Raw genomic sequence first — 22,198 nt, 5'->3', positions numbered from 1 at the left:
GCTGGAAAGGAAGGAGGGATGCTGCCCTGGCTCCCAGAGTCGAGCCTCTGCACCAGTGCACGGTCCCAGCCCTTTTTACAGTTGTTGTTTTGCAACAATCCCTTGCTAAACTTCCCAGTCTGACCTTGAACTGGTGATCATCTGCCCTGAGCCTCCTAGAGTTCTGGGATAACAGGCTTTATTTGCCTTTGGAAATAATGAAGTTTCAGCATACAAAGGAAAGAGAGGACAAGACACTGTGCACTTATGATTTAGAGCTGTAGCTTATGGTTGCTCAGTCACATCTTTACAGACAAACCTGAGGAAGCCACAAGAAAGGGAATAGCAGCCAAGCCTGGAGCAGCAGCAAGCTCACCTGCATCCAGAAAACCAGACATCTGACTGTCTGCATCCACAGGTTCTATGTCTGTAAATTCAATCTATCACAGATTAAAAATATTTTTTAAGTTTTTCTTTTTTGTGTATTTGGCACAGGGTCTCACTATGCAGCCCAGAGTCCTGGTGATCCTCCTGTTTTCAGTCTCCCCAGTGCCAGAATTACAGACTGGTCTCTGTGGCTGGCTCAGCGTGCCCGAGTACAGGCTGGTGAAGCATGTGGTGCTGGGGATTGAACCCCAGTCCCTGCACTTACCTAAGCAGGCTCTTAGTCCTCTGAGCTATCTCACTGGTCCATAAAAATATTTTTTAAATAAAATTTATGTGTTAAATCTGTACTACACAATCAAACCTATGCTGGTTGAATTTGTACTAAACATGCACCAAACATTTTTCCTTGTCATATCCTTCAAATATCATAGTGTAACAACTACTTACAGCCATTTATATTGTATTAGATGGTACAAATAACCATTAAAGATACTACTTAAAGTATGTGACAGAATCTTCATAAAATCCTCAAAATCACTCATGGTAGCATCAAGAATGGGGTGACAGCCTGGAAACCACCTTCCAGGGCTCCTGAGGAGCAACTAGGGTGGATGACGGTGGTATTCTACCTCAGGACAAAGTGCACTTGAAAGAAGTTGGGTTCAATTCAGAAAGGAACAGAGGACATTCCACTAACAGAGGAGAAAGCTCAGGATTTAAACACCCCTATAGCTGCCATGAAGGGAAAAGAGTAGACTGGATCATAGGGTCACAGGGAAGGGAATTGTGACTAATGAATGGAAACTCTTAGATCACTGTCAAAACAAGAGATGTGGAAGAAAGTGTCCCCTTATGGGAGATACAGGGCATGAGTCTCCAAAGATGAGACTGTCATGGCAGAAGCTACAGGGCTAAACAGAAGAAAACAGAAGTCTCCTCCAGCCCGGAGGCTTGGCAGTCCCAAGAACTCCAGAGGAACAGATGAAAGGTAGTGTGTCCATCGAGAAGACCGTGTTAGAGAACTCTGTTTTTGCAAGTAACTCCGAAAGCTGTTCTTAACCCCATTATCTTAACCTAGATCCAATAAAACCATGAACACAACCGAGACACATCTGCTTCCCCAGTAGTTCTTCCTGAGATGCCGCAGCTTCTGTTTACCCTTATATTGAATTTACACTCTTCTTTTACAAAAACTCCCATGGAAAAGTTTCTGTAGTTTCTACAGAGAGCTCAGGGAAACAAACAGATATAGGAACATAGATAAGAGTGTTTATATTTAAATTTTTTTCTATTCATAGAAGCAGTGTTCATTCACTAAAGGAAAAGGTACACAAAAATCTAAAAAATATGAAATGAAAGTCTATGATTCAAATATCACAGGAACAAAGACAGTCAATAGTTGGAGGTTTTCTTTACGCTCTTCTCTATGCCTTTGTCTATTAGTCGCTTTTCTGTTGCTGAGAGAAAATCCAGGCAAACAATTTAAAGGAGGAAGGTGCATTTTGGTTCACAGTTTCAGAGGTTTCAATCCGTGGGCACTGAGCTCCAGGGCAAAAACAGATAAGAAAAGCACGATGCAGACACGGTAGAGAAAGCTTGCCTCTTGTGGCATCCAGGAAGCAGAAAGCAAGTCCGGGGAGAGAAGATGGGGGGGGGGCACAGGAAGTATTTGTCAAGGCCCACCCCTAGCGACCTCCTTCTTCCAGCTTGGCCTCACCTCCTAAGAGCCCATCCTGCTGTGAGCTCACCAATGGATTGGTCCACTGACAAGATTAGCTTGATCCAATCAGCTTTTTAGTACCCCACCACTGACCACGTGGGACTTGGGAGGAGTCTTTTTTTTTTTTTTTCTTGCAGAACTAGGGATCCAATTCAGGACCTTGCACTGGCCAGGCAGGTGCTTATGCCGCTGAGCTATCTCCCGGGCCCCTTGGGAGGTATTTCTGATCTACACAACAACACCTTAATAGTCTATAGATTTAGTTTCAACATCGGGAGATAAGGGCCAGCCAGATAGCTCAGTGGATTAAAGCCCCTGCTTCTGCAGGCGCAGAGACCCGGGTACGATTCCCAGCATGCATTGCCGGCCCCGCCCCTGGGGCGCCCTGGGAGGGCGACAGAGACTGGACGTGGTGACACATGCCTGTAATCCCAGTCCTTGGGAGGCTGAAAACAGGAGGATCACTATGAGTCCCATCTGTGTAGTGAGCCCCTGTAGACCCTGTACTAAATACATGAAAAAAAGAAAACATAGGGAGATATTTTGGTGTTTAATCTTCTAGCATTTACAATGGTCCCCCCAGTAATTACAACTTGCTCCTCAGTGAAGACTGCCACGAAGCCCATGCAGGTAGCTGCTGTCTTTCGGTGAGGAAATGATGGAGGTCAGGGATTGAGGAACTCTCCTGTGAAGGATCAGGGTTTAGACACTGCAGTGTCTGCAGGTCATAAGGTACCTGCTCCAACCACTCATCTCTGCTCTTGCAGTACACAATCAACCAGGACAACAGGTCAAATGCGTATGATTCTGTTCCGATAACACTTTATCAAGACAGATAGTGACAATTCAGATGTAACTCACAGGCTGCCCTTTGCCACTCTCTGAAACCAGCTTGACTACACCAAGCAGCCTGCTGGACTCCTCAGCTTTAAAGGCTTTATCAGAAAGAAAAAAGCTGAAGGCCTTACTCAAAACTATCTAGAAAAATTCAGGCCAAATTCAATACGTATATGTGCTAGGAGTCAAGTTCAACTGTGATAGCCTTGTCATATAAACTCCAAATCTTGGTAAGCACCAGGAGACCAAACAGGAAGACTCTAAAATAGATAGTTTTGCCACACGTGGTGGCACACACCTATGATCCCAGACTCAGGAGGCTGAGGCAGGAGAATCGCTGCAAGTTCAAGGCCAGCCTTGACTACATAGTGAGTTCAATGCCAGTCAGACCTGCATAATGAGACCCCATCACAAAAAAAAAGAAAACAAATAATAGATAGTTGTAAAGCTAGTTTAAAGAATAAAGACATTTTGTTAATACCTAGGAGGATAGAACCTAAGCAAAAAGAATAGGGAGCAAATATTTGTAATGAACTTAGCTCAGCCCCTGGCATGTACATGCTTGATAAGTAGTAACTAAATTATTCACTTGTTCTGTCACAGGCTGATTCACTCCGTCTGCAGTCGTGCATCAGACAGTTACTAAGAGCCTATTAGACACAGGAACTCCACTAGGTAATGACAACGCAACCCTAAATAAGATAGCTAATGATACCAAACAATAAAGACACCATCGTTTAGTAAATTGTCACAACCTAAGCTGCTAAATGCTAAAGTGAGCTTGTCGTCAGGCCTGCAAGAGCTGAGAGTGTCGCCCAGTGTGAGCCCCAGGGGCTGGGGAGCTCTGCAGGGGAGGCGACAGTGACTGCACCAACAGGAGGGGGCGGGCCGGGGAGAGGCGCTGTGGAAGAGGGGCGTCTCGTCCATCTAGTCGTGAGGGCCTCGCGCCTGCAGGTCTGAGGGTGACAGCCCTCCTGGGACTTTCTACAGGTGCAGGTGGCTAGCATGGCTGAGAAGGCGACACCAAGCTGAGCAGTGAGGGAGGCCACAATCGGGTCCCGGCCAGCCTCTCCTGGGCTCTGTGAAGGAGTTTTAGCGGTGCTCAAACCAGAAAGGTATTTTAAGCAGGAAGGTAATGTAATAACATCTAAGTTCTAGAAAGAGCAGGAAAAATGCACTGGGTGTCCTGATCGAAGCTCATGGGTGGGCAGTTTGCCTGCTGTACTGGATCCAAACTGAGGGCCTTCCCAGTGAGCTGCACGCCTAGCAGCTTACTACTGTATCTTCCATTTTGCAGTAGGGTTGCTCTATATTAGATGCTTTTTGCTGAAGTTTAGAACCGACTGAGGTAGGACAGCCTAAAAGCACAAGAGAGAGCTGGAAGGTGGGTGATTGGAAGCCAGGGCTGAGGGGCAAAAGCCACGTGGCTGCCCCTTCCTTTCCCCACTCCGCCTGCCTTGCAGTAGGACGCGGTCACAACATGGTAAGCGCTACTCCTCCATCAAGAGCACCTTTTCTTCCCCAGAGGTGACTGCGTTTTCTTCCTCTTTGCAGAGTGCTTGCTGGTCGACCTTGCTTTGCTGCCCGGCTGCCTCCCCACAAGTGGTCCAGTGGTGAGTGATGAGATTCTGTTCCCGACTCGTGAATTGTCTCTATTCTTGGATCAGCTTGTTCTTAGGGTTCTTTGCGGTACCTCCAAAGTGTGCAGAGTTCTGTCCACACCAGGAGCTAGCACTGTGTTATCGATATAGTAACATGGAAGAATTACAATGTGGCGCGTGTAAAGATCTTAGTTGGCTTCTATTCACCACTCCAGAGTTGGAACAGTCTCGCGAGACTCGGGGCGGCATAGTCGGGCGGCATCTATGCAGAGAGCAGCAGAGGGGGTGGGCGAGGCTGGCCGCAACGCCTCCCTCGCTGCCTTTCAACTCACGCTGCCTGGGTTCGAGGCTGCTGTCGTCGGCTGAGATCCGGCTGTGTGTTTAGAAGTATTCTCCCAAGTCAGGTCTGCAAGTACTGCTCAGCCTGGCTGTCCTCTGGGCTACTTATGGGCTCAGGCGCAGAGGCATCTCCAGGCCGCGTGGAGGTTAGTTAACATCATAGGGAGGTCCGCAGCCCGGGTACCACGGCGTATCCGGAGTCGCGTTGAGCCAACTGGCCATGAAGTCTGTATCGCATTTCAATGCTCTAGAGAATTTATGCTCAAGGGAATTCATCACACAGTGTCAAATATATCTGAAAATATCATCACTCCTTTGGTTTTTTTTTTTTTTTTTTTTTTTTTTTTTTTTTTTTTTTTTTTTTTTTTTTTTTTTTTTGTGCCTTATTCAAAATTGATCATTTCTGCATGCTGGAGATGCACCTTGTGTTTGATGGTAGGACTTTGCTGCTGAAGCTGCCATGATCTGCTGTGCTTTTGAAATACTGGCGACAAGATGCAGAGTTTTCTCCAGATTGACAAAAGCGAGGGGGGAGGCACTAAAGTGAGACATTTCTCAGCCTCGTGAGATCTTTGTGACTCTCACACAAGCTGCTCTGCTGTGGAGAAACGGAGTGTTTCCAGAAAGGGGAGCCGCCCTGCGCTCTCCGCAGAGCGTGTGCTCTTGCTGTTGAGTGGACCCTTTTGTGGGTCTTCCAGGGGAAGCTGATTTGGAATTCGGTTGTTGGGAGGCACGGCGCCTAGCGGTACGTGATAAGAACCTTGTCTATTGTTTCTATGATGAAAATATTTCATTTTGAAGACAGTTTTTTTTTTTTTTCTGGCCTTTAGTGCAAAATATTTCTTGATAGCTAAATGCGAGTGGGAACGATAACCCTGCTCCAGAGGCACAGTTAGCAGCAGCGTCTTTGCGTACCCACAGTCCGCCTGCTCTACTCGGGACTGGGGGAGAGGAGGAGCGGGCTTGAGAACGTGATTCACTCCACAGTAGTTGGTTTTTCTCGTCCTTTTCCTCTCTCTACTTTCGCACCTTTGTCGGTCTTTCACTGACCCTCTATGCATTCCTGGAGCAGTAACTTTTTTTAAATTTTCTAGGAGAGCCGTGATAGTCTATCCTGATGTTTCCTTTGCTATATTCGGAATCAGAAACTGCTTCTCGGTTTAGAAAATCAAGTCTGAAGTGTACTCTCTTTCCGTCTGTCCCTCCATCCCGTCACACCTCCCTGTCGTCACGCATCGCAAGAAGCATTTTCATTTTTGGTTCTTTTTTTTGGGTGGGGGGCAGAACCGGGAATTCAACTCAGGCCATTCATTTTTGGTTCTAATCCAATTCCATTTCTATTTTCCCATCCAAGCACATTGTAATCGCTTTCGGATTGTGGGTACATTATTGAAAACATTGGTAGACTTGAAGTCTTTTTTTATGTATTTGGTCCAGGGTCTCTCTATGAAACTCAGACTCCTGGTGGTCCTCCTGTCTCAGCTGCCCCAGCGCTGGGATTACAGGCATGCACTACCACTCCTGGACTCAGAGAGCAGCTCAGCTTGCGCAGGGGTGAGGGGCAGGGCATGTGGTGCTGGGGCTCGAACCCCTGTCCTTGCGCTTGCCTGAGCAGACCCTTAGTCTTTTGAGCTCTCTCACTGTCCCTTCATTTTTTAAAACCATAAAAAAAATCAGAATTTCGATTACATGTCAGTGACAGGCTGCACACCTCTCAGAACCCCCAAATGCCATCTGAAGTAAGTTGGGACGACACTTCAGCCACATTTCTCAGTGCAGCTGTTGGAAAATGTTCACATTTTTATTGTTTAAACTGATTTATTGCTAATGTTAATGTGGAACAGACATACGAATGTTTTAAGATGGGTAAAAATACACATATACAAGAGTCAGCCAAATAGCTCAGCGGATTAAAGCACCTGCGAGCAGGCGCAGCGGCCAGAGTTTCGATCCCCAGGCCTGCCGTGCCGGCCCCACCCCCGGGACGCACTGAGAGGGCAATTGAGACTGGGCGTGGTGGCACGTGCCTGTAATCCCAGCGCTTGGGAGGCTGTAAACAGGCGGATCACTACGAGTTCAAACTAGTAGTGAGACCCTGAACACCCTGTAGACCCTTCAAAATATAATAGCAACCTCACTAGAAGTCAGTTTGTAACTTTATTTCAAGTGGAATAGAATTATTTATCCCTTTGACAGAAGTACATCTTTAAATATTCTGTAAAGCAAGGTGAATAGCAAGCGATTGTCTTTCTGCTCACTCCCCTCAGCCTGTTGTGAGATCCTCTGGATTGTGGCTTTCTAGTGGGAAACTCTCAAATCTAACAGTCGTCATAGCAAGACAGTCAGTCAGTGCTTCATTTCCATTTGAGGCTAAAGTTTACGAACATAGGCTTCAAAATAAAACATCTTTTCTCACCTAGAATTTGCATTTACTGTTAGAATTTCTAGCAACCATTTTATAATGGTTATTCATAATTGGTGGTTTTAAATTTTTCTATTTTGATGTAACACAAATGTGTAAATAAAACTATAATATACATTATCGTATCAACAGTGATATAGCTGCCAGATATAATATATTGCCAGTATATATTATTATTCTGCAGTATATATTAATGTACATTAGTAAAGATATTGAGGTAACAATTACTGGTGGAGGGAAAGTGGAAATATAAATGTGTAAATTAACTTGTAAAAACCTGTAAAACAGCCTTAGTTTATCAAGGTGCATGCGCCCTGTGCATTGTAAACGTCGCCATCAACATTTGAGCTTAACCCTTCTTGACACTAGGGGTTCCACGGAATCACTTATAACCATCAGTGGTCATATGTTCCTCATGAGAGAAACTTGATACCCCTCGCTGTCCTATCTGACACCACCATCCTCTCTGATGCCACCATCCTCTCTGATGCCACCGTCCTCTCTGACGCCTCTGTCCTCCCTCATGCCTCTGTACTTGACACTACACTTTCAAGGTCAATGGAAGCAGACTGCAGTTGACTGTATAGTTGGGTTAAAATGTGAAGATTGTTCCTCCTACAATTAAGGAATTAGAGCAATTAACATTCAAGGATGAGTAGGTTCTGTACAAACCCAAAGAATTCCCTGAGCTGTCCGCTCCCTACCTGCACATGTCACCCCCAAGTCTTCGTCTTTTTGTTCCCATTTCGTCCGCTGTCTGCATTTCCCCTCTCCCTGTCATTGTCCTGAAGTACCCTACATCTATTCCTTTCTTCCTGTTTCTCTATTTATTCTTCTCCCTTGAAGAAAACAAATGCGTTACCATTTGATTTTTTTTATTTCAAGCTGTAATATGACTGGGGTAAGAATATTTGTTTACTGTGGGTCCATAATGATCACAACTGGATATCCAGTCCAGCACGGCCCAGTGTGCGTTTCCCTAACAGGGCTCTTGTGTCCTGGCTTGGTAATCTGATGAGTGGATGGGGAGATCCAACCAAGTCACAACAAGTTTCCTGCCACTGTCTGGGAAGTTCTCGTGTCCCTCAGCACAGGAGCAGACTGTGGGAGCGCCACTGTCCTCGCACCAGATGGGAAAGGTGGAGGGGGCACTAAGCATGAGTCACACCGAGAAACCAGAGAAGAGAGTCGGAGGGCCTCAAACTGGGAAGTGACAAGGCTGATCACAGGTGACCTACCTGCTGGGAAGCGAGTGGCAGGGGCATAGGCAGGCTGGCCTCAAGCTGCGAGGGCAGGACAGCTATGATGCAGAAACCTGGCTTGTTTGAGAATCACAGCGGCTCTGGGGCCCCGCAGCGCCTCCTCATTGCTTTGCTTCAGCTCCGGCCTTAGGACTGGGCAGTGTTGTTTCGAGTCAGGTCAGGCCCTGCACTACGTACTGTGCGAAGGTTTTTCCTACCCCAGGACAAGATGTCAAAAGCAGAATATCATGTGTGTGGAAGTGGGACTCCCCACCTCCACCGCCAAAAGAACAGCAGGAATCCCGGTCTGCAGCATAGGCAGCCCTCCAGGCCCGAGCAGTGGCTGTCCTGACGCTGCCCACCGTGCGGGCTCTGGCATCCACGCCCCGGAGCCTGTCCCTGTCCGGCCTCTCTTTTCATTTCCTGTCTCGCTCCTCCCCCTCCTGCACTTTCCTCTCTCCAGGCCAGTTCCTTCAGGCCCTCTCTTACTGCTCAGTATAACACTTCTTAGATAAAACTTGATTCACCCACACACATGCACACACAAGCGCACACACACACGTACACACACACACACACACACACACACTTCTAAATTTTAAAGGTAATTGAATATTTTAAAACTGTGTCTAAATAGAACCAGAGGAAAATTTATGCTGACTCTGGGCCCAAATAGTTGTATTTATTTAGCTCTCTAGGTGAAAATGTCTTTTGGCCCAGGGTCCAAGCTTTTAATAATCTTTCTGTTCCTTTTCTCATTCATAACTTGATTATGATTCTAACCACGAAACTTCAGCTCCTTATAAACCAGGAGGGCTAAGGAAACATTGACCTCTAGGTGTCTGCTCTATGCAGGAGAGACAGTTCTGCTTGGGTAGGCACTCAGTCGTCATTCTAAAAATGCTTATTTGTGCCAGGGAGATAGCTCAGCGGCGTAAGTGCCTACCTGGCAAGTGTAAGGTCCTGAGTTCAATCCCCAGTACAAAAAAAAAAAAAAAAAAAATGCTCATTTGCAAGCTCATGGCCACGTGCCAGATGCTCCTGGGCCCGGCAATTCTGTGATGAAGTGTAGGTCGGACTCGAAGGTGGAAAGTTAGTTTCCAGAAGCAGCACAGGCATGGAGGATGGGGAAGAAGGCTTCCAACTCCGAATATGTCGTTTGTGGGCGGAGGCTGGCTCTGACCTTCAGCTTCACAGCCTAGATTAGCACGTGATAAGAGGTGGGGGCTCCCTGTCGTGCTCTCTCAGTTTTGTTTAGTGCCGATACTCATTTACTTTAGCACAGTTATTAAAAATAATTTTGGTTTTGGTTGCTAGCAAAGAAAACAACAGAAAAATAAGAAGTGCTCAGAAAGGGGTGGAAGAGTTGGAACCTTTGCGCACTACCAGTGGGAATATCAAGTGGGACAGCCACTGTGGAAAACAGCACAGCAGCGTGGAAGCGCCGCAGAAATTAAAACAGAATTCACTGTGTGATGCCGCCATTCCATTTCTGGGCACATACTCTGAAGACCGGTGGAAGTGTCTCAGACAGGTATTTTGCAGCCGTTTTCACAGCGTTATTATTCGCATTTGTTGAAATGTGAAACCAACTAAAGCAAGCAACAGAAGGCAGATGGGCAGGCAAAACAGAATTTAAACGTGAAAGGGGTGTGACTCAGCTCGAAAGGGGAGGGAGGCAGGCCGGGGAGATAGCTCTGTAGAATAAGCGCTTGCCTGGCTAGCGCAGGGTCCTGAGTTCAATCCCTGGTACCACAAAAAATAAAAATAAAAATAAAAAAGGGAGGGAACCTGGGGCTGCGCTCCACCGTGGGTGAAGTCGGGTAAGTCAATCGTTATGTATGTTGCCACTTCCGTAGGTGCTTGGAATAGTCAAAGTTATAGCGACAGAAGGTTGAACTAGGTTCTTAGAGGTGAGAAAGGGGAAAGTGGGAGATTATGGCATGCTGGGTTTAGAGTTTTAGTTCCATAATATTAAAAAGTCTTGGGAAAATGTATGATGGTAGTTTGAAATATGAACATAATGACCTAGCACTGTTACTTATAATGTTTGACAGTGAGTTCTATATATTTATTGCTACAATAACAAAAAGTATGGGGAAATTATTTACTTGACTGACTCTGCATCTTTCTTGCAAAATAAAACATAAATGTAAATGGTGTTGTATGTCTATTTCTCCACGTGGTGGAATATGTTCCACCTTCTCTTAAGTCTGCGTTATCGTGATACTGATAGATTTGCAGTCTTAGAGGCACATCAGGCCTCCTATATTGCCCATTCATGATTTCTTTACATATCCTTGCATTTCCACATACATTTTAGAATAATATCAATTTCTACTAAAATATGTCTTGATATTTTGATTGGGGTGTGTTCAGTCTATAGATCAATTTACAATGAGTTAATTTCAAAAATTGAACGCAGTAAATTGTTTTATTTATATCTACTTTTATTTCAATATGGAGGTGTTCTACATTTTTTCCACTTATTCCCAAGTAATTTATGTTTTCTAAACGTAACCTTAATGAGCTCTTTTACATATTTACTGCTAGGCATATCTACAAGTGTTTTTGGCTTTTAACATTGTGCACTACAATTTTCCTAAATTCACATATTAGGTCTGAACTATGTACTACATCTTTCTTGAGATCTTCCATGTAAATGATTATATTAAGTACAAATAGAAACACTTCCTTCATTCTGATTATTTTTCCTTGTTCTTGGCCTCATTCCCAATCTTGTGTCTATAGCCATACCACCCTGAACATGCCTAATCTCGTCTGATCTCGGAAGCTAAGCAGGGCCGGGTCTGGTTAGTACTTGGATGGGACACAATCTTAGGAACAGAGTATTCACTATTTCACCCCTGGGTGCAAGGGTTCTTGTAGGATCTCTCGAGGAGGCCTTAAGTAAGTTAAAGAAGTTCTTATTTACTCTTTGATTCCTGGATTTTGTCAGGCACAGGTCTTTAATGCTGAAAAATTACTTTTCTGCATCTGGTGAGGAGAACACATGATCTCCCTGAAGCTAATATGACATTAATTGATTTTGGATATTAAAACCATGGATGGTGGGAAGAAAACCTATGTGGTCATTAAGTAGCATTCCTTTTGTACTGTATCAACTTGCCGGTATTTTATGAAATATTTTTGGATTTTTGTTCATAAGGGAGACTAGCAAGATTTTTAAAATGTTCTTGGTTTTTGGTGTTATGATTCTTTTGCTTCATAGATAAATCTGGAGGTTTCTCTTCTCTATTTTCTGAAATAATTTATGTAAGATCAGTTTAAGCTTTTCCTTTAATGTCTGATAGGTTTTATTTCTTTTCATGAGCGATAGGCTCCCTCGGTAAAATCTTTAAGGCTTGAAGTTTTCTTTGTGGGCAGATTTGATAATGATTCAAGTTTTTTCTTAGATAGGATATTCAGATCTTCTGGTTTCTTCCCTTGTGTCAATATTGGTAAATTGCAGTTTTCACAGAATTTGTCAAATTCTTAAGTTGAATATGTGGCATGAAGTAATTCAACAGCTTTCAAATGCTGTAGAACCTGTAGCAATAATCTTTCTCTTGTGCCTGAACCAGTAATTTGCCTTCACTTGCTTGTCTTTGATCTTCCAGCTAGAGTTTTACTAAGCTTGTCCTTCCTTTCAAAGAGTTGATTCTGGGCTGGGCAGATTTTCTTTAGATTTGCCAGTCTTTAATTTCCTCTACTTCTAAATTTATTTTCCTTCCTTTCCTACTAATTTTTCACTTAATTTCCTATTCTTTTTGGAGCTTCTTAAGATACAACCAGAACTCATTGCCTTTTTTATATTCTCTGTTCTCCTTGTTTAGTGTAAGTATGTAAAGCAGCACTTCCTTGCAAACACTGCATTAATTTCAACCTAAAAATTTGAATACATTTTGGGCTGGCGAGATAGCTCAGTGGGCTGAGCACCTGCTTAGGCAAGCACAGGGGTCGTTGTTTGATCCTGGGTGTCGCAATCCACACCAGCCCCACCCGCAGGCATGCTGAGCCGACCACCAAGACCAGGTGTAGTGGCGCACCTGTAATCCCACTGGAGAGGCTGAAAACAGGAGGATCACTATGAGTCTCAGCTGCATAGTGAGACCCTGTACCAAATACATTAAAAATAATAAAAATAGATGTATTCTATTTTTATTAACATTCATATAAAAATTGCTAAGTTATTCCTGTGATTTCTCCTTTTCCTCATGTATTATTATTTTTCTTTTGGAAGCAGACACTATATTAACTGACAAAATCATAAAACACCATGGTAGATACCTTAGTTCATCCTTCTAATAAGCCTGTTGATCTGGTCTTCCCTATTTCCGGCATCTCCACCTTCCACAAAATGCGTGGTCTTTTTCAGATCCTCAGTATTTACCAAGAGATGGAGCAATCAGTGAATTATCTGTCAGGTCAGTTCACTTCTTACTGACTTTGCCGTAGCCACGCTCATATATTAATTCGTTCACTGACTTCAGGTTTGGGTGTCCCATGCAATGGATGGCTCCACAATTCTCAGCATGTTAATTGAAGCCTCGTTGAGCTCAACGAAGGTACCACTGAAGATTTGGTGAAGGCAAAGAAGCTGCAACACCTTGCGGACCTTTGGGCTCACACCATTGACATCTCTGATCCGGATGACAAATGCCAGTTTGGGCTCTGCAGGGACATAGAAGTTGCCAGCGTTTCTCGCCAACTTAGCCATTCAGATCTCAGTTCTGTATGTCTGTCTGTACTCCTTATGACAGAGCCTGGCTTTTTCGTAGATGAGCTTCCTCCTCGCCTTGCGAAGCACCTTCTGGGCAAACTTCTTTCTCAGGCACTTGATCTTCAACTCTGCAAAATGTCTTCGCTTTTTTCTTAAGGGTTTCTGGTACAACAGGAACCTTCTTTTTCTTCTCTTCTATATCCTCCATGGTTCTAGCCAGAAAAGAGGCCCTTATGTATTATATAGAAGTTTATTGGTTAATTATCGAATGTATTCTAAAGTATTTCATTGTTGTTGACTTCAATTTAATTTCATTGAGGTCAGAGATCACAGTCTGTGATTTCAATCATTTTCAATTTAATTTTTTTCAGAATTACAGTGAACAGTTGATGAACAGGTGCACTCAAAATGAAGGAACATTTGTAGCTAGAGAGTGAAGCTCTATAAATACCAACTGGCTAAGGATGGTTGATATTATTGTTCAGAACAACGACATCGTTACTTACTTTTTCTAGCTCCTGAGAGAGGTGTTGAAGTCTCCGGCTATGACATTTATTTCTTCCTTTAATTTTGTCAGTTTTAAATGGGCGTCCTTTTGTCAGAAGAAAAGGGCTTTCTTTATCTGAAGTATGTGGCAGTAAAGGTCTAAAAACCACACCGAATTTGACGCAAAGAACTGTTCATTAGGCCCTGGAAATGAGGCCTGGGGGCAGAGGATCCTAGAAACAGAGTCGCAGATCCAGGAGCAGTCGCTCCCTCTTGGGTTGAGAAAGCCCAAGTAAAGCAACTCATCGGGGAGGGCTCAGACTCGGCTGGAAGGTGGGTGGCTTCGGAAGATAAGGCTTGCAAAGACAGGAGCTGGCCGTCAGGACACATCACACCAGATGCTGAGGACGTGGACAAGGGGGCCACCACCGCGTGTCTCTGGGACCTCCTGGAGCGCCGTCTTCAGAGGCACCAGTCGAACTCTGGTAAAGGCCTGCTGGCCCTGCGAGGCTCCCTTGGATCGGAGTGCCACCCCCTGGGGTGTGGGTGGGCCCCAGGACGCCTGGGAGAATGCTGCTGACGAGAGGGCCCCTGCAAGCCGGTGACAGGGAGCACAAACAGACGCCCAGGTCACACACCGCAGGCCAACACATGCCAGGCAAGAAAAAAGCCCAAGAACCGGGGAGGGAGCCCTGCCCTCCTGCAGTGGCCCTGCAGCGCCCTCTACTGCCAAAACTTCACAAGGGTGACAAAGGTGAAATCTTAGCGGTCCCCCTCCGGGACCACAAAGCCCCTTAAGAGCATGGTATGAAGCCGGTAACTGGCAAAAGAGACAGTTTGTGTGCTGTTGAACCAGCTCACCTGCTGTCTGTGTATAGAGCGTTACCTGGCTTTGCTTTTCATGCCCTTACTTTAAACCTTTTCTTTTAAACAGAGTACTGAGTTGCGTAGGAACTTGTTTGAGGTTTTTGGCTTTACTCCATTCTGACGTTTTGTTGTGTGGCATATGTATTTGCCGCGATCACAGGCATGGTGGGCTGGCAGCGCACTAATGTACAATTCATTTTGTTTACCCCTGTTTTGCTTTACTTCTTCACTTTCCTTTAATGCCTATCTTGGTATATTTTTAAGCATTTTTTTAAATTTTAATTTTATTTTATCTCCTGGCTTTTTATATTTTTTGAATGTGTGTGTGTGTGTGTATGTGTGTGTGTGTGTGTCTACTCCAGATATTACAGTGTGCATCCTTCATTTTTCTCCTACTGAGAATGAATCTAGTAGCTTGTCAACTTTCTAGTGCACAAAGCTATAATCCCAGGTGTTTATTCACCACTGCTCACCTTATAGATTATAGATTTCATAGTTGCAAATATATAGCCTACATTGTCCTGATTTGTGCTTTTAAATTTTAATCTCATATTTATGTAGCTTTTTATAACTTCCTGTAAGGCTGCTCCTCCCTGAAGACTCCTGTTCACATCTGGTGTCGCTTTCCTTTAGCCTGAAGCATTTCACGAAATGCAAATCTTCTGACAATGAATTTTCCCAGTCTTTCAAAATCTTAAATTGTCTATATTTTATATTTATTCTTGAAAGAAGGTATCGCTGGGTATTCTTACTGGATTTCGTTTAGCACCTTCAACGTGTGTGCACCCCTCTCTTTGGGCTCCACAGTTACTGCTAAGGGCTTAGCAAGACGGCCAGTTCGTGTTGCCCGTTAGATAATGTGTTGTTTTTCTCTAGATTGTTTAGTTTTCTCTTTCTCTTTATGTTCCAGCAATTGGACTGTGATTTCAAGTTACTCCCTCTAATTTGACCATCATTTTCTTTAAGTGCCTTTCTTGGAGTCTTCTGAATTTTCCCCTAAAGTGTGGAATTTCAGCATTCCAACTTTAAATTGTTCTCCCCTCTTTTCCCGTGCCCCCTCCTGGAGCAAGTGGAGCAGCGCCCCCGCCTGGTCCCGCGGCTGCTGAGCCCCTTGCCACGGTTCCTGTACTTACCGCCGCTTTCCAGTGTGCCTGATAGCTAGGACTCCTCTCTGCCATCTCGCCCTGCCATGGGCCTACCTTGTGACTGTATCTCCCACATTGCATGTTTTATCCCTTTTGCTCCCATTTGGTTCTTTTTGTTAGTTTTTCTTTGTTACAATTTTGAATCCTTTTATTCACCACAAGCATATTTCCGTTTATTTCGATGAGCTGTAAGTTCTAACAGCAGCTGTAAAATCCTGCCTGCTAATTCCAACACGGAGGCAATCTCAGGCCCCATCTCGGGTCATTGTCTTTTCTCTTTCACTGGGGGTATAATTTCCTGGTTCTTGGTACATAAAGCAATTTTGGATTTTATCCCAGATATTGTGAGCATTATGTTTTGGAGCTTTTGGATTCTGTTAGCCTTGTTTTTGTTTTAACAGCCAATTTTGCATATTAGGGTTAAATCAAAAGGCTATGTACTATATAGGGTACATGCATGCATGTGTGTGTGTGTGTGTGTGTGTATTTATGCATATATAATGTATACAGCACGTACATAAAAGGTGATACAGAGAAAGTTCCACATATCCATGTATATAATAAAAAGAGACTTAATCAACTCATAATTATGAAATTGTCATATCTGAGATCTACAGGGCATGCTGCAGCATCAAAGTGCAGTCCGATTATTGCTACTGACTATGGAAAATCCCAGAAAGCCCCAAAAATCTTCTCCAGAAAGCTCTAGCTTTCATTCCTATGGCCTTCAGCTGATCAGATGAGGACCACCCACACGTAAAGAGCAGTGTCCTTTACTTAAAGCCAGCCTATTGTAGATTGTCATGCTCTGTGTCTAGGTGTCCCCCCCAAAGCCTCATGCAGTCGTGGAGCTGCTTCTGGAGTCTGGCTGATTCTCGATCCAGTGCTGGGGTTATGGGTGAGTGCACTGGGCAGATACTCTGCATGACGAGGGCAGGAGGGGAGAGAGGCCACGAGCTGCCTGAGCTGCTGCCACTTCCTTTACTCCCTTGCTCTTTGCCACCACCATGAAAGGCTGCCCTCTGCCATGTGCCCCTCTGCCTTGGAGCCAGCTGAGTACGGACTGACACCTCCCCTAACTGTGAGCTAAATAAACTCTTGCTTCCTTCATTTGGGGTGTCGCGTATTTGTCTGAGCAACAAGAGAAGAGTAACCGAGTCATAGATGTTAGCAATGCCTACACAGTCTCTTCACCATGAGGCCTACACAGGCGTCTGATTCCATAGCTGCATCCTCAGCTGAGCCACACGACCGCAAGAGACTCTCATTCTCGCGTCATTAGCTGCGTGCTGCTGACTCACACAAGTTTCTGTTCCTCGAGCCTTGGGAATGAGCTGTTTGATCTGTCCACAACTGCGAGAGCACAGGTGCTCACCAGAGACAGGGATAAAGTTCTCGTAAGCCAACCTGGACTCTGTCTCTTCTAGGATTCCATCCTCACTTCTCAGTGTCCCTGGCTGCCTTGCACTCTTGTGTTTGGGTCTTTAGGCTGGAAGGACCATGGGCTTGATCTCAGTCTCACTCACTATGTGCAGCACCAATTTGGCCTGTCCTCAAGCCTAAAGCTCTAAAAATAAAACACACATCCAATAATTCTCTGTCTGTCTGTCTGTCTGCCTGTCTGTCTCTCTTAAATGTATTTGGTAGGGGTTTTATTATGCAGCTCAAACTTGTAGTGATCCTCCTGTTTCAGCCTCCCCAGCACTGGGATTACAGGCAGTGCCACCATGCCCAGTCCTTGTGGCTGGCTCACGGGGGCAGGGCCAGTGTAGTGTGTAGTGCCAGAGATCGAACCCCAATCCCTGCACTTGCCTAAGCAGGCACTTATTCCGCTGAGCTATCTCATTGGCCCTGAGCTACCTTGCCAGCCCAGTATCCTCTTCTTATAAGCTCTATTTCCCTCCTACAGCTGCCTGCTTTCTGTTCCTCTCCATTGCTTTCAGGTAGATATTTAATTTCTGGGCTTGCTTTTGTGTTTAGTTCATAGTTCACAGGCTTTTCCGGTGGAAATGTAGAATCTTGTACGAGTCCATTAGCAGTATTAAAAGCAGAAACTTCACCGACATCGAGCAAAGCAAGTGAGACAGAGGAAGAGTACGTTGGCTCCTCTCTGGCACACAGGAAGGCATCAGTCAGTGACAGCCATTGTTGCCGTGACATGAGTAGTTAGCAGAGAGATTGTTTGTCAAACGCTGGACGGCTTTAGTGGCTCAAGGTGCAGCAAGTTCAGAGCCTTCAGGAATTGTTTCTTGAAAATGAGGGATTCGGGGGCACAGCCACAGTTTGGTTTCCAGGACTTTCCCGGGATAGCCTGGCAACTGAGGCAGCCATCCAGTCAGAAAACTGAGGCTAAGCCAGACAGTCTTCAGAAACCGAAAGGCAAAGGTAGGAACGTGGACTCCAGGCCAGATCGCAGCGCCTGCAGTCGTGTCGGCTTTGCAGGGCAGGAATGATGTCTGCGTATGAATGCTGCCCATCTGGTGCTTGTCAGATAGCAGGGACCATAGGTGTGAGTCCAAGAGTGCGGGAAACAGCCGAAGCCACCAGACTTGCTCCAGGGCTTACTGCGTGGCGAGTTTGGACACGGTTCTCTGAATGAAGACTTACTCAGAGGAGAGACCAGAGTCTGTGCTAGGACGGGTTACTGGCAGCAGCAACTCCAGAGGTGGACATGGGCAAGCAAACGTCCTTCCCTTCCTGAGAGCCTCGGGGAGCAGCGCAGCTGGGCATGGGCCTTTCACCCCGCCTGCCCCGGGCACGAGGAGCCCTGTGGGCGATGCCCTGAGCAGCCTCCTGGGGAGGATTCGCCCACACCTAGAAGCGCCTTCTGGTCACTGGGGGTTTGGGGCCCCCAGAACTTGGGCTCGGTGGAACCTCGCTGCCTTTCCTGCTTCACCCCAACATGCTCACCAGTCAATCACGAGCCGCCTGAGTCTGCTCCTTAATTCTCACTTCTATCATGAAAATGCTCACTTTGAACATACCACCGGCACACAAAGGCATGGGCAGCTGCTGCTTAGGGGATGAAGTGCCCCATGTTCACGCTCAGCCTCCAGCCGAGGCCTCTGTCGCGGCCCCTCACTTCACATCTTTGCAGAACCCAAGCCATCAACCACCCCACCCCTCTTTTTTTTTTTCTTTTAAAGAAGTCTAACTTTTTAAAAATCATGAATGCTCCCAGTAAAGACTGGAGAATTAGAAATAAATATAGATAAACCTAAAGAAAATACCACCATCCAAATAAGCACAATGAGCATGTGTCTTTCCTTTCTATACCTTTCCTCTGCCAGCATGTTTTTATTCCAAGGAAGAGCGTGGTCCAACAGTTTTGTATCTGCTGCTCTACTCAGTGGGAACAGGAGTTCCGTGTTATCCCATAGCAGTCATTTATGCCGTTACAGGACCTGCTGTGTTTGGTGAGCCTCTGCTGTGCACCTTACTCTGTGGTAAACTCCACAGGTGCCTGGCCCCGGGAGGCGAGCACAGCCTGGGTCTTCTTTCATATTGCAGGAGGCTCACGGTAAATCAGGGACCTGTGAGGTATAGTGCAGCGAAAGAAACACAAGCAGGCAAAGAGCCAGCGTGGTGTGGAAGGAAAATAAGCCTGAGCAGGTGATAACAAAGCCAAGCTGGTACAAGTGTGGCATCTTAATATAGTTTACACCATCACAGCAGTAGCAGATGTTAAACTTCTTGCTGACTTTGAATACTTTGTCCTGTTGCAACATAACTACACAGCACGTTGAGGTCAGCAACATTCTGAGTTGAATGTTACTCACTGTAACTAAGGCACCTAGAGAGGACTTAGCTACATGACAGAGGAAAGAAAGGAAGGAGGAAAGGGGAAGCTGGGGAATAAACAGACGGGAAAAAGAAGCAGGAGATGGTAGGTGTGTGCACAGGTGCGGGCAGTCCCAGGAATATGGTACCTGATTCATGAGTAACGTACCTGGTAAGGCTACGGGCAGAAGGTGGTTTGCTGAGTAGCAGAAATTTGGATTCCACTGAGCAGAATAGGACTACAAATAAAGAAAGCCAATGCCCCTAGAGCAGCGAGCCACTCACTGCTAAGTGTCCCTGATGGCTGCTTTCTTCTCAGCAGTGTTGCCTTCCTCTCCTCTCCAGCACTGCACTCCTGGGGGCCGGTGGCTAGCCGCGGGAAGAGCGCCCTTGTTAAGATTCCTTTAGAATGGTATCTGCCCGGCACATGGTTGGCAATTAGAAGACCTTTGAAACAATTATTTCCCAAATTACCACTTCAAGAATGACAGTTCGTGTGGTGCACCCTGTATAATGTGATGTCCCCTCCGTGGGCTGTCCCCTTCGAGCCCCTGAAGAGTAGCCCTTCATGTTATTTCCGGCTATTCTAGTGTAGATAGCATTTGATGAGGGAGACAGAAAGAAATGGAGAGAAAGATAAGCCACAGAGGTAGAGGCAGGAAAGGTAAACAAGGTCCTCGCTAGACAAACTAGGAATTCCACAAGAATGAAAAAGAAGAAAAGGAAAACCATACAAAGTGTAGTAACTATAGATTTTTTTCTTTTAATGCTCAGTTATCAAAATATGTTTTCTACCCCTCTGTGCGATCAAAACCCTGTCTCCAGCGGTCACACTGGGCCACCCCCCCACCTCACCCCAGGTCCCCACAGCAGCAAACAGCCCAGGTGTGCCTGGCCCCTGGGAAGCAGTTAGGGAAGCGCTCCCTGCAGCCTCCGGTACCGCCCACTCCTCGGAGGCCTCCTGGGGCTGTGCAGCCTAGCTGGCAGCAGCGGCGGCCTGGCAGCCTCCGGCCCTCTCCCCCTGCCTTGCCTGCAGCCCCAGGGCAGGCAGCCTGCCATCCTCTGCTGTACTCCACTCGGTCGCCTCTGTACACGCCCTCCTACTGCCGGGCCCGCATGACCTCCCAGGGGGGATTCTAGACGTAGGATTTAAAATCGCTGACACAGGCTACACGTAGGTGCCGAAGCGCCTTTGGTATTTCTGCTACTGCATTTGGATCAGTTTCCCCTTTAGCCTTCTTCCGAAGCCTCAAAGAGGCCATTCTGAGTTTAGATCATGGGAATCCCATTGCAACTGGGTTTCGTGTATGGCTTTGAAGCTTTTGGCGGCATAATTTCTCCACCGCCTAACTTCTCTGTGTCTTACTCTCCTCATGTTGCAATAGGGAATAATAATGTTGCATCCTGTGAGAGAATTAACTATGATGTGCTTGTAAGACTAGCCTATCTGTAATAAAGGCAGTACTCGATAAATTGTGAGCGTCGAAGGAGTGATGTGGCTGCTCCTGTCGCTTCTGCCACTTTTGCCTAGGAACCGCGTCGGCCTGTTGAACTCCTTTGGCTCATTTTCAGTCGTTACCTTCTAACCTAGTCCTGGCCTCCGATGTCATCTTGATCCTAGAACAGCACGCGCAGAAGCCGGGAGGGAGACATTAGTTCTTGACCTTGGGGAGACGAGATCTCTCTGGAAGCCCCAGCCTTCGTACCACGCCACAGAGGAATGCTGGGGCTTCGTGGCAGGGCAAAGTGACCAGAAGTCCTCGCTGCGGGCCTGTGCTGCGCGTTTTCCTTCAGTGTCCTCCTGCAGCACTGCCCAGGAAAGAGACTCAGCTAGCGACTCTGCCCCCGGGGGATCCAGCAAACGTGTCCAGGACCTTCCACGACATTGTAAGTATGGTGCACTTTAAATGATTGTGAAGCTCAGCTTTAAAACGTGCAAAGTAGAAATGGCAACAGAGTTCAAGACCATAAAACGGGGTCTGGAGAAAGCTAACGGGGCTGCGGGCTGTCGAGTGCATTAGGAAGGTTCCAGGAGGAAGCGCCGTTAATCACAAACTACCGCTGTGTGTCTCTGCAGTACTGAAGCGTTCTCCTAATGGGACTTCACCTTGGAATCAGCGACTTTTAATAGACCAAAGCATCTGTCCATTAAACGTGCAGCATCACGTGGGTGGGTGCGCATGCGCACACGCAGGGTAAGGCCTCCTGGAAAACGCGTGACTCTGAATGCTTGCCTCGTTTCTGACGGCTGGGTGGAGCTCGCAGGGTTCTGGCCCAGCTGAGTGGAAGGTCTGAGTGAAGGACGTATATGTTTCTGCAGAAGAGCCATCCAGTCCTGTGCGAGTCAACCCAACGCTGCCCTGGATGGTACTTTTCTGCTTATGAAAGGATAATTCATTTGCAAGTATGTGTTCAGGACAACACATGATGGCTCATAATTAAGGACACATTAGGAGAGCACCACTCCAGGATTTGTTTTAAATTAAATGAGCCATGTTTATTTATCTGGAAGGTTTTTTTGTGCTAGAGAAGATGGAGATATTTGTTCCATGCGTGGCAAAGCCATAGTTGGTATTTGTGCATCCTCCGAGTTTGTAAATCTGGTTGTTAACATTTTTACATCCGAATGAAGTTGGTAGAAGCAAATAAAATAGGACTGGTAATGACAGCT

This window comes from Octodon degus, unplaced genomic scaffold (assembly GCF_000260255.1).
Source record: "Octodon degus isolate 3935 unplaced genomic scaffold, OctDeg1.0 scaffold00049, whole genome shotgun sequence".
NCBI lineage: Eukaryota > Metazoa > Chordata > Mammalia > Rodentia > Octodontidae > Octodon > Octodon degus.
This window is presented reverse-complemented; position numbering follows the sequence as displayed.